Here is a 12,471-nt window from a genome sequence, read left to right on the forward strand (position 1 = left end):
ATCAGCCTAGTAAACCTCCTCTGCACTCCCTCCAAGGCCAAAATATCCTTGCGCAGGTGCGGCGCCCAAAACTGCACACAGTACTCCAGCTGCGGCCTCACCAATGCCCTATACAGCTGCAGCAAGACCTCCCTACTTTTATATTCAATCCCCCTCGCTATGAAGGCCAGCATCCCATTCGCCTTCCTGACCACCTGCTGCACCTGCAAGCTGGGTTTTTGCGACTCATGCACAAGGACCCCGAGGTCCCTCTGCACTGTCACCTGCTGCAGTTTTTCGCCACGTAAGTAATAGTCCTTCCTACCATTCTTCCTACCAAAGTGGACCACCTCACACTTGCCAACATTAAATTCCATTTGCCATTTCCTGGCCCATTCGCCCAGCCTATCTAGATCCTTCTGCAGACTCTCCACACCCTCCGCACAATTTGCCTTTCCCCCAATCTTGGTGTCATCAGCAAATTTCGACACCCTACACTCAGTTCCCTCCTCCAGATCATGCCTGTACTGTGCTGTACTGAAAAAAAAATCCCGCCTAGTGAGTCATTCAAATAATGAGCACCACCTGATTTTCTTGAGGATTCCTGGAAATATACCAACTTTGCCAATCGGTAAGGATGTACATTGATCGTTAAAAACATAGGGCAAATCAACAATCTGTCAGCCCTTGTATCAAAGAGGAGCAATAATCCTGTCTTTGATTGGTCAGGTGAATTGGCCATGCTAAATTGCTCCTTCATGTCTGAAGGTGTGTAGACTAAGTGGATTAGGTAAATGCATAGGGAACACAGAGATAGGTGGAGCAGAATGCCTGGGTGGGATGCTCTTTTGGAGAGTTAGAACATAGAACATAGAACATAGAACATTACAGCGCGGAACAGGCCCTTCGGTCCACAATGTTGCGCCGACCAGTCTTATTTTTAACAAAAAAAAACATTGACCCACTAATCTAAACCAATCCCTTTTCGTCCATAAACCTATCCACCAATCTCTTAAACGCCCCCAAACTAGGCGCATTTACAACTGCAGCAGGCAGGGCATTCCAGTCCCTCACCACCCTCTGGGTAAAGAACCTGCCCCTTAATTTAAAGCCATGCCCCCTCGTGCTAGGTTTCTCCATCCGAGGAAACAGGCTATCACCATCCACCCTATCTAAACCTCTAATCATCTTATATGTTTCTATAAGATCCCCTCTTAGCCGCCTTCTTTCCAGTGAAAACAACCCCAAATCCCTCAGTCTCTCCTCATAGGACCTCCCCTGCATACCAGGCAACATCCTGGTAAACCTCCTCTGCACCCTCTCCAAAGCCTCCACATCCTTCCTGTAATGTGGGGACCAGAACTGCACACAGTACTCCAAGTGCGGCCGCACCAGAGTTGTGTACAGTTGCAACATGACGCTGCGACTCCTAAATTCAATCCCCCTACCAATAAACGCCAAGACACTGTACGCCTTCTTAACAACCTTATCTACTTGATTCCCAACTTTCAGGGATCTATGTACACATACACCTAGATCCCTCTGCTCCTCCACTCTATTCAAAGTCCTCCCGTTAGCCCTATACTCAACACATCTGTTATTCCTACCGAAATGGATTACCTCACACTTCTCCGCATTAAACTCCATCCGCCACCTCGCGGCCCAGCTCTGCAACCTGTCCAAGTCACCCTGCAAACTTCGACACCCTTCCTCACAATCTACCACACCTCCAACTTTGGTGTCATCAGCAAACTTACTAATCCACCCAACTATACCCTCATCCAGATCATTAATAAAGATTACAAACAGCAGTGGCCCCAAAACAGATCCCTGAGGCACACCACTTGTAACCGAACTCCATGATGAATAATTACCATCAACCACCACCCTCTGTCTCCTATCTGCTAACCAATTCCTGATCCAAGTACCTAAATTACCACCAATCCCATACATCTGCATTTTCTGCAGAAGCATACCATGATGAACCTTATCAAACGCCTTACTAAAATCCATATATACCACATCTACTGCCTTACCCCTATCCACCTCTTTGGTCACCTTCTCAAAGAACTCAATAAGGTTAGTAAGGCACGACCTTCCCGCTACAAAACCATGCTGACTATCTCTAATCAATTCATTACTCTCCAAATAACTATAAATCCTATCCCTAATAATTCTTTCTAAAACCTTGCCCACTACAGAAGTAAGACTCACTGGTCTGTAATTCCCAGGGAAGTCTCTGCTCCCCTTCTTAAACAATGGGACAACATTCGCTGTCCTCCAATCTTCCGGTACTATACCAGAGACCAACGACGACCTGAAGATCAGAGCCAGTGGCTCTGCAATCACCTCTCTTGCCTCCCATAGAATCCTAGGGTAAATCCCGTCTGGACCAGGGGACTTATCTATTTTCAACCCATCTAGAATATCCAACACATCCTCTGTATCAACTACAATACTTTCTATTTTACACCCCTTCACCCCAGTGACCTCCTCAGCTACATTCATATCGTCCTGCGTGAACACCGAAGAGAAATAATGGTTCAATGCCTCTCCAATCTCTTCCGGTTCCACACACAACTTCCCCCTACTGTCTGTAACTGGCCCTAATCTTGCCCTAACCAACCTTCTGTTCTTGACATACCTATAGAACGCCTTAGGATTCTCCTTAATCCTATCAGCCAAAGTCATCTCATGCCTCTTCTAGTTAGTGCAGACACTATGGGCTGAATGGCCTCTTTCTGCACGATAGGGATTCTGTGGTTCTATGGTTCAGCTGATGTTTCCCAGCCAACAAAGCCAAGCCAGTTTGATGAGTGCAAACAAACTTGGGAGCTCTGCTTTTGAGAGGACTGCCACGTTTGTGATTTTGTCCTGCTAGGAAATACTCTTAACGCTCTGTCGACAGAGTGTTGAGCTTCTTTTCTTGATAACTGTAAGTTGTCCAGGTTAAACAGTTGTATGCAACAAGGTGCTGAAGACAAAGGTCTTATGAACAACCAGCTTGGTCTTAAGGGTCGGGTTGGCGTTATTCCACGCATGTTTTGTAAGTTAACCAAAAGGGTTCCCTATGCGCACATGAAGCTCTAATGAAGGGACAGATTGCCTATCACTGTGGATCTGAGGTAACCGAATTTGTTAACCACTTCCATGTTAGTGCAATCAGGAGCAGAGATGCAACACTTTATCCTAACAAGTTACAGACATGTGAGAAAGAGTCCATGAGCCTTTGTAGTTAAGTTTTCTTGTGAGTGACTAGCTCAGTGTCATCTACATAAAGCAGTTCTTTGACAGGGATACAGTGCAGTTTTGTCTTCACTTTCTGCTTTGATAGATTGTATTGTGGTAAAGTGAAAGGTGGGTAAATGTACCCTGACTAACCTTGACCAGTTTGTAGGAAACCTTTTTAACTCAGGCGCATGACACGGTGAGATAGACAATGGGGACAAGAGTCAGGTGAAGACCCTGCACAGCTTTTACTGAACACTTTATCAAGGAAAAACAATATTTAACAGACTCTACTATTGTACTTAAATTAAACTCTATAAATCACTTCACAAGACTCTTCAATAAACAATCTCAAATCTATACTAGCTATTTACTTCTGACACCCACTTCAAAGGTTTTGCTACACCCTATCCATGGGTCCTTACCACTGTATTTGAATTTTTTGTCTGAAAAGACTGGTAATATACCTTCAATAAGACGGGGCAGGCTGATGTTACAGGATCTGCAGCCCTCGATTTGGGCTTCCCCTCCTATCTCGGGCTGGTCCTGGTCTTCACGTTGTCTCATCAGGGTGGACGTCTAGGTCTGGTCAGTCTGATGATGCTTGCCGCAAGGTACAAGAAGCTGGATGTTGCTCAGATGCCAGTCAAAGATGCTCTCGGAGGCACTGTTGAAAAAGGCGCAAAAGCAGAGAGAGCTAGGCTCAAGTTGTCCATTTTATTCCCCTCTTCATGCCTTTCTCAAAAATCCTGTGACCTGAGTCTAATGCTAACATTGGGCAGGGCCAGAAGATCTAATGAGGTGACCACTTTGCATATGTGGATGTCACAGAATGGGGTTTTGAACCTTCAGCTGCTAAATGCTGTCTTTGTCACATTATGCTTCTGGCTTTCTACTGAGCTGCGTGCCACAAAGCCTGCATAGCATTCCTCTAACAAAGCAGGTTCACTGGAGGTGTAAACAGCAGTTTATTCTAAAACAATGTGGCCTTTAGCATCTGACCAGGCCACTTGAGGCCTGTCTTGTTTCAAAGAGAAGTTCATTGTCCAAGGCCTGATTGCGTGAATACTGTCTGTCCCAGTGCTGCAGTTTGCAAATGGCAGAGTTTGGCTAGCTTTAAACTTGGCTTCCATGTTTCAAGTTTTTATAGAATCATAGAATCCCTACATTGCAGAAGGAGGCCATTCAGCCTATTGAGTCTGCATCAACCACAATCCCACCCAGACCCTATCTCCATAAACCTATACATTTACCCTGGCTCGTCCCCCGACATTAAGGGGCAATTAAGCATGGCCAATCTACCTAACCTGTACATCTTTGGACTTTAAAGCACCTGAGAGAAACCCGTGCAGACACAGGGAGAACATGCAAACTTCACACAGACAGTGACCCAAGTCAAGAATCAAACCCGGGGCCCTGGTGCCGTGAGGCAGCAGTGCTAACCACTGTGCCATTTTCCATGATCATGAGAAATATCAACATTTCTGTAACAATCCTGGAGTTCATGGGTCACCTGATCACAGTACAGTACATGTCATTATGTGAGTAGACTCCTTCCAGGTACGTTGGGAAGGTAAAGGTCTAGAGCATGGAGAAGAAAATGCCAATCAGAGTTGGATCCTAGACACAGTCCCTGTTTCACTCCATTCTTCCCTCTGAAACTATCAGAATTGAAACCATTGTATGCTGTCACAAAAGGAACAGATTAGAGTAAGGAGTTTTGGTGAGCAGGTAATTTCCCTCAAAATCATTGATAAGATCTACATTGAGTGGCATACTCTGTTCCTTACACTTCTCTTGTAGCTGACATATGGAGAATCACAGAATGGTTACAACAGAGAAGGATGCCATTCAGCCATTATGTCTATGGTGGTTCTCAAAGGAACAATTTACCTTGGGTCAGTCCCACACAACACTGCACATTCTTCCTTTCCAGATAATAATCTTGAATGCTGTGATTGAACCTTCCTTCGCCATATTCTCAGGCAGTGCATTCAAATTGTAACCACAAATTAATGAATTAAATTCCCCAGCTACTGTGGTGTGATTTGAACTCATACCTCTGGATCATTGGTCCAGCTCTTTCGATTACTAGCCCAGTAACTTAACCTCAATGTTGCCATTCCACGATCAGGCCCCGAATAGATCTGCCACCATGGAAACTGTACTGTGCTGCCGGATACACTCAGTCTGCAATTGAATTAAGTTTTTAAAGTATGATCATAGAGTTGAGGCCTTCTCCATGACACAAAGGAGTGTAGTTGTTGCTGCCTTTGTTTTTGTCGTGTGATGATATTTTGCACTATGCATCTCATGTGGAATGCATCCTATTTTTCAGCAGAGAAGGAGAAAATCATAAAAGTTTGACAATAGATGGAACCTTCCTTACTTGCGTAGTTCAGCTGGGAATCCTTTCTTGCCAGCTGTCTTTTTTTTTGCTAAACAGTCTATTGAATTAAATGATGAAGCTTCTTCATCTAACTCATCGATGACAGGAAATGTGATTGTATGCTTAAACGTGCAATCTTTTTTTTAAAAACCTTTGCAGAAAAATATTAAAATATACAATGGCTTCAGAAGAAATGCGTGAATGTACTTTTGGAAAGTCAATAAAATACCATTTAACGTTTATTTATTCAAAGTGAGTTACTAGTCAATGTGCAGGTAGAATCTTCTACTCTGTATTGCTTGATACATTTGACAAAGTTTAATTTGATACTTGTCTGGACTGGCAATTTCCTGGTTAAAATGTCAGAAATTAGTGGATTTAATAAACTGCTTCCCAAAAGACTTTTCTTTTGTTGGGAAAGCATTCCTGCACAAACCATGCCTCTAGCTATGGTATTGTGATCAAGCTTCTTCTATTTTCTGGCATGCTGAAGGGGATGGATGGTTATAGTCTCCATTATTTGAGTACATTAAAAGTATGTCCAAGGTACTTATGATGTAGAGATGCTGGCGTTGGACTGGGGTAAACACAGTAAAAAGTCTCACAACACCAGGTTAAAGTCCAACAGCTTTATTTGATAGTAAATGCCACAAGCTTTTGGAAGGCTGTTCCTTCGTCAGACGAGTGACATAGAACTCTCCACTCACCTGACGAAGGAACAGTATTCTGAAAGCTAGTGGCATTTACTATCAAATAAAGCTGTTGGACTTTAATCTGGTGTTGTGAGACTTCTTACAAGGTACTTATGTCGGGATTTGCAAAAATATTACAATGTAAAGATTTAGGGTGAGAAATTGCCTCATGTAGCACTACTTGTAGAGGCACAATGGAGACCTCACGTCACTCTACCAGTTTCCCTCACACCACCAGTCACTTACTGTGTGATCGTGTGATGTTCTGCCAGGATAAGGGCACACAAGGCGCTCCTGCTTACATCAAAAGACTCTGATTCAGCAATGTTGTGACATCACTTCACTCTGTAGCTGATGTGATGCCAAGATCCCAAATATGGATAACATGAGAAACATTGAAACCCTACAGTGCAGAATGAGGCAATTCAGCTCATCAAGTCTGCACCAACAACAATCCTACACCTACCCCCACAACCCCACACATTTACCCTGCTAATCCCTCTAACCTCCACATCCCAAGACACTATGGGCAACTTAACATGGCCAATGCACCCAACCCACACATCTTTGGAGTATCCAGGCAGCATCTCCATTATTTACTCAAGAAAACAAGCATGAAGCTGCAAGATGGGTCCTGTGTAACATTATTGAAAGAGTCAATCACTCAGATTGCAAGTAAGTTAAATTTTTGGAATTTTTTTCAATGCAGGCTTTCTGGAACTACTTGAACTGCTGTTAAAGCTGTCATGGCGAGTTGCTGGATTTGCCACAGAATGTTGCTGAATCCTCACTTTGAAGCCAGAGGTGACCTATCCACACAGAAATTGCAACAACTAGGGTGGGCAGCAGTGTCCCTACCTTTGGGTATACAGCATGGCAGGATGATGGATCAGAGGCTCTGGAAAGAGCAATATCTGCATAATGTCCTGGGAAACAGACTTATTTGTGGTCCATGACAGTAATAGCAAGTCAGCTAATGCACCATCTCATAGGGCGTGCTTGTTCAGTGTTCTCCTGCAAACTGGCTCACCATGGCCCTCACCTAAGACCCGTGCAGCAGAACTTATCTACAAACATACCTTCCAGTGAGCTGGCAAACAAACTATTCATCACGCCTATCTGAATTGCAACCCACTCATGTCTGGTGACTAACTACATACTGAGGCAAACTCTATACTAGCCTCCACACGCAATGCCAGTGCAGGGCTGAAGTGTTTGCAACAATCTTCAGCACAAGCACTGAATGAGTAATTCATTTCAGCCTCCTTCTGTGACACCCACCATCACAGAAACCAAACTTTGACAACTCGATTCATTCTATGATATTAGGAAAGGACTTCACTCACCAGAGACAGTAAAGGCTATGAGCCTATGGCATCATCCCAGCTGTAGTGCTGAAGATGTGTGATCCAGACTCAGCTGTACCCCTAGCTAAATGGTTCCAGTGCAACAACAATGCCTTTTACCCGACAAAGTGGAAAATCACTCATGTGCATCCTGTTCATGACAAACAGGACAAATCCAATCCAACACATTACTACCCCAAAATGTGACTCTCAATCAACAGCAAAGAAATGGAAACCATTGTCACCGACACCATCAAGTACCACTTACACGGTAATATCCAGCTCTTTGATGCGCAGTCTGGATTCTTCCAGAACACAATAAGAAGTCTCACAACACCAGGTTAATGTCCGACAGGTTTATTTGGTAGCAAAAGCCACTATCTTTTGAAGTGCTGTTCCTTCATCAGGTGAGTAGGATTTCAGTTCACAAACAGGGCATATAAAGACACAAACTCAATTTACAAAATAATGGTAGGAATGCGAGTCTTTACAGGTATTCAAGTCTTAAAGATACAGACAATGTGAATGGAGAGAGAGAGTTAAGCATAGATTAAAGAGATGTATATTGTCTCCAGCCAGGACAGTTACGGAGATCTTGCAAGCCCAGGCAAGTTGTGGAGGTTACAGTTTTTGTGACATAAACCAAGATCCTGGTTGAGGCATCCTCATGTGTGCAGAACTTGGCTATCAATCTCTGCTCAGTGACTCTGTGCTGTCATGTGTCGTGAAGGCCACCTTGGAGAACGCTTACCCAAAGATCATGGCCGAATGCCCATGACCACTGAAGTGACCCCCAACAGGAAGAGAACACTCTTGCCTGGTGATTGTCGAGCGGTGTTCATTCATCCATTGTTATAGCGTCTGCGTGGTCTCCCCAATGTACCATGCCTTGGGACATCCTTTCCTGCAGCGTATCAGGTAGCTAACGTTGACCGAGTTGCAAGTGAATGTGCCATGTACCTGCTGAATGGTGTTCTCAAGTGAGATGATGGTATCCATGTTGATGATCGGGCATGTCTTGCAGAGGTTGCTGTGGCAGGGTTGTGTGTTGTCGTGGTCACTGTTCTCCTGAAGGCTGGGTAGTTTGCTGTGGACAATGGTTTGTTTGAGGTTGTGCGGTTGTTTGAAGCCAAGAAGTCGGGGTGTGGGGATGGCCTTGGTGAGATGTTCGTCTTCATCAATGACATGTTGGAGGCTCTGGAGAAGATGTCGTAGCTTCTCCGCTCCGGAGAAGTACCGGATGATGAAGGGTACTCTGTCCACCATATCCCTTTGTCGTCTAGTACTTTCCCAGAGCGGAGAAGCTACGACATCTTCTCCAGAGCCTTCAACATGTCATTGATGAAGACGAACATCTCGCCGAGGCCATCCCCACACCGTCACTTCTTGCCTTCAAACAACCGCACAACCTCATACAGACCATTGTCCGCAGCAAACTACCCAGTCTTCAGGAGAACAGTGACCACGACACCACACAACCCTGCCACAGCAACCTCTGCAAGACATGCCGGATCATCAAACGGATGCCATCATCTCACATGACAACACCATCCATCAGGTACACAGTACATACACTTGCAACTCAGCAACCCCACGACTTGCCTGGGCTTGCAAAATCTCACAAACTGTTCTGGCTGGAGATAATACACATCTCTTTAATCTCTCTCTACTCACACTGTTTGTACCTTTAAGACTTGATTACCTGTAAAGACTCACATTCCAACCATTATTTTGTAAATTGAGTTTGTGTCTTTATATGCCCTGCTTGTGAACTGAAATCCCACTCACCTGATGAAGGATCAGCACTTCGAAAGCTCGTGGCTTTTGCTACCAAATACGCCTGTTGGACTTTAACCTGGTGTTATGAGACTTCTTACTGTGTTTACCCTGGTCCAACACCGGCATCTCCACATCATGTTGTTCCAGAACCACATGACTTCAGACTTCATTACAGCCTTGGTTCAAACATGGTCAAAAAAGCTGAATTCTAACGGTTAGGTAAGAGTGACTGCCTTTGACATTGGCAGCATTTAACTGAGTGTGGAATCAATATGCCCGGTATAATTGAAGTTAATGGAAATTATGGCCAAATCTCTCCACTGCATGGAGTCATACCTAGCACAAAAGTAGATATTTGCAGCTGTTGGAGGCCAATAATCTCAGACCCAGAATATTGCTTTTGGAGTTTCTCAGGGCAATATCTTAGCTCCAATCATTTTCAGCTGCTTCATCAATGACTTACATTCCATCAAAGTGAGGATGTTCGCTGAAGATTTCAGTTTTTAGTCCCAGTCGCAACTCCTCAAATAATGAGTTTATGCTGCATCTAGAAACGCCTGGACAATATTTACATTTGGCTGATAAACAGGAAGTAACATTCATGCCACATGAGTAACAGGCAATGCCTCACTAGTTTAACCACTTTCCCTGGATATTCATCAGTATTATCTTCACTCAATCACCCACCATCCTGATTGACCAGAAACTCAATTAGACCAGTCATATAAATACTGTGGCTACAAGAGCTGGTCAGAGTCTGTTTATTCTGCTGCGAGTAACTCACCCTGTGACTCCCCAAAATTCCATTATCTACAAGGCACACATCAGCAGTGTGATGGAATGCTCTCCAATTGCCTTGGTGAATCTGATCTGGAGATGGAGATGGGGCGGGCTGTTAACGCGCAAATAAGTGCGGCGTGCAGGAATGGGACGGCCGTAGTTATGGGGGATTTCAATCTGCATATTGATTGGTCGACCCATGTTGGATGTGGGGGGCTCGAGGAAGAGTTCTTGGAATGCTGCCGGGATAGTTTCCTCGAACAGTGTGTGTTGGAGCCGACGAGGGAGCGAGCTATCTTGGATCTGGTGCTATGTAATGAAGCGGGTAGAATTAGGGACCTTGTGGTGAAGGATCCTCTTGGGGAGAGTGATCATTGTATGGTGGAGTTTCTGGTGCAGATGGAGGAGGAGAAAGTGGGTTCCCGGACACGCGTCCTTTGTTTGAATAGAGGGGAATACGGTAGGATGAGAGAAGAATTGGCGAATGTGGACTGGGGGAGCGCGTTGGAGGGAGGGTCTGTTGAGGAGCAGTGGAGGATCTTTAAGGAGATCTTTCTTGGTGCTCAACGGAAATTTATTCCGATGGTCAAAAAGGATAGTAGGAGGAGAGGTAATAAGCCGTGGATAACGAAGGAGGTGAAGGAAAGTGTTAAACTAAAAGCAGAGGAATTTAGAGTAGCTAAGAGTAGTGGGCGAGAAGAGGATTGGGAGAGGTTTAAATGTCAACAAAGATTGACAAAGAAGTTGATAAGGAAGGGTAGGAGAAACTATGAAGCTGGGCTAGCGCTTAATATAAAAAAGGATAGCAAGAGTTTTTATAAATATACAAAAAGGAAGAGGCTGGCTAGGGTGAATGTTGGTCCTTTAGAGGATGAGAAAGGGGACCTAGTGGTAGGGGATGGGGATATGGCTAAGGTATTGAATAACTTTTTTGTTTCTGTCTTCACGGAGGAGGACGTGAATAATTTGCCGGGTGTTAGCGATGGAAAGGTGGTAGGACTGGAGGGTCTTAATGACATTACTGTTACTAGAAAGGCGGTGCTCGACAGACTGGAGGGGCTGATTGTGGACAAGTCCCCAGGACCGGATGGAATGCATCCGAGGGTTCTGAAAGAAATGGCGGAGGTGATAGTGGATGCCTTGGTGGTTATTTTCCAAACGTCGCTGGATTCCGGGGAAGTGCCGGATGATTGGAAAACGGCTAATGTTACGCCGTTGTTTAAGAAGGGTGCCAGGCAAAAGGCGGGGAATTATAGGCCGGTTAGTTTAATAGTTTAATAGTTAGTTTGGTAGGTAAAATGTTAGAATCTGTCATTAAGGAGGAAATTGCGAGGCATCTTGAAGGGAATTGCTTGATAGAGCAGACGCAGCACGGTTTCATTAAAGGGAAGTCGTGTCTGACAAATTTACTGGAGTTCTATGAGGATGTCTCTAGGGCGGTAGATAGAGGAGAGCCGGTGGATGTGGTCTTTCTAGATTTTCAGAAGGCATTTGACAAAGTGCCTCACAAGAGGTTATTGCAGAAGGTCAAGGGACATGGAGTTGGGGGTAGGGTGTTAGCGTGGATAGAGGATTGGTTGTCAAATAGGAGGCAGAGAGTGGGGGTCAACGGGTGCTATTCGGATTGGCGGATGGTGACTAGTGGAGTGCCCCAGGGGTCGGTGCTGGGGCCTCAGCTTTTTACCATTTATATAGATGATCTGGAGGAGGGAACTGAGTGTAGAGTGTCGAAATTTGCTGATGACACCAAGATTGGGGGAACGGCAAATTGTGCGGAGGGTGTGGAGAGTCTGCAGAAGGATCTAGATAGGCTGGGCGAATGGGCCAGGAAATGGCAAATGGAATTTAATGTTGGCAAGTGTGAGGTAGTCCACTTTGGTAGGAAGAATGGTAGGAAGGACTATTACTTACGGGGCGAAAAACTGCAGCAGGCGACGGTGCAGAGGGACCTCGGGGTCCTTGTGCATGAGTCGCAAAAACCCAGCTTGCAGGTGCAGCAGGTGGTCAGGAAGGCGAATGGGATGCTGGCCTTCATAGCGAGGGGGATTGAATATAAAAGTAGGGAGGTCTTGCTGCAGCTGTACAGGGCATTGGTGAGGCCGCAACTGGAGTACTGTGTGCATTTTTGGGCGCCGCACCTGCGCAAAGATATTTTGGCCTTGGAAGGAGTGCAGAGGAGGTTTACTAGGCTGATACCGGAGTTGAGGGGGTTGAGCTATGAGGAGAGGCTGAATAAACTGGGCTTGTACTCGTTAGAGTTTAGAAGAATGAGAGGAGA

The sequence above is a fragment of the Carcharhinus amblyrhynchos genome, chromosome 16 (assembly GCF_965287045.1).
Source record: "Carcharhinus amblyrhynchos chromosome 16, sCarAmb.v2.hapA, whole genome shotgun sequence".
In the NCBI taxonomy this organism is placed as follows: Eukaryota; Metazoa; Chordata; class Chondrichthyes; order Carcharhiniformes; family Carcharhinidae; genus Carcharhinus; species Carcharhinus amblyrhynchos.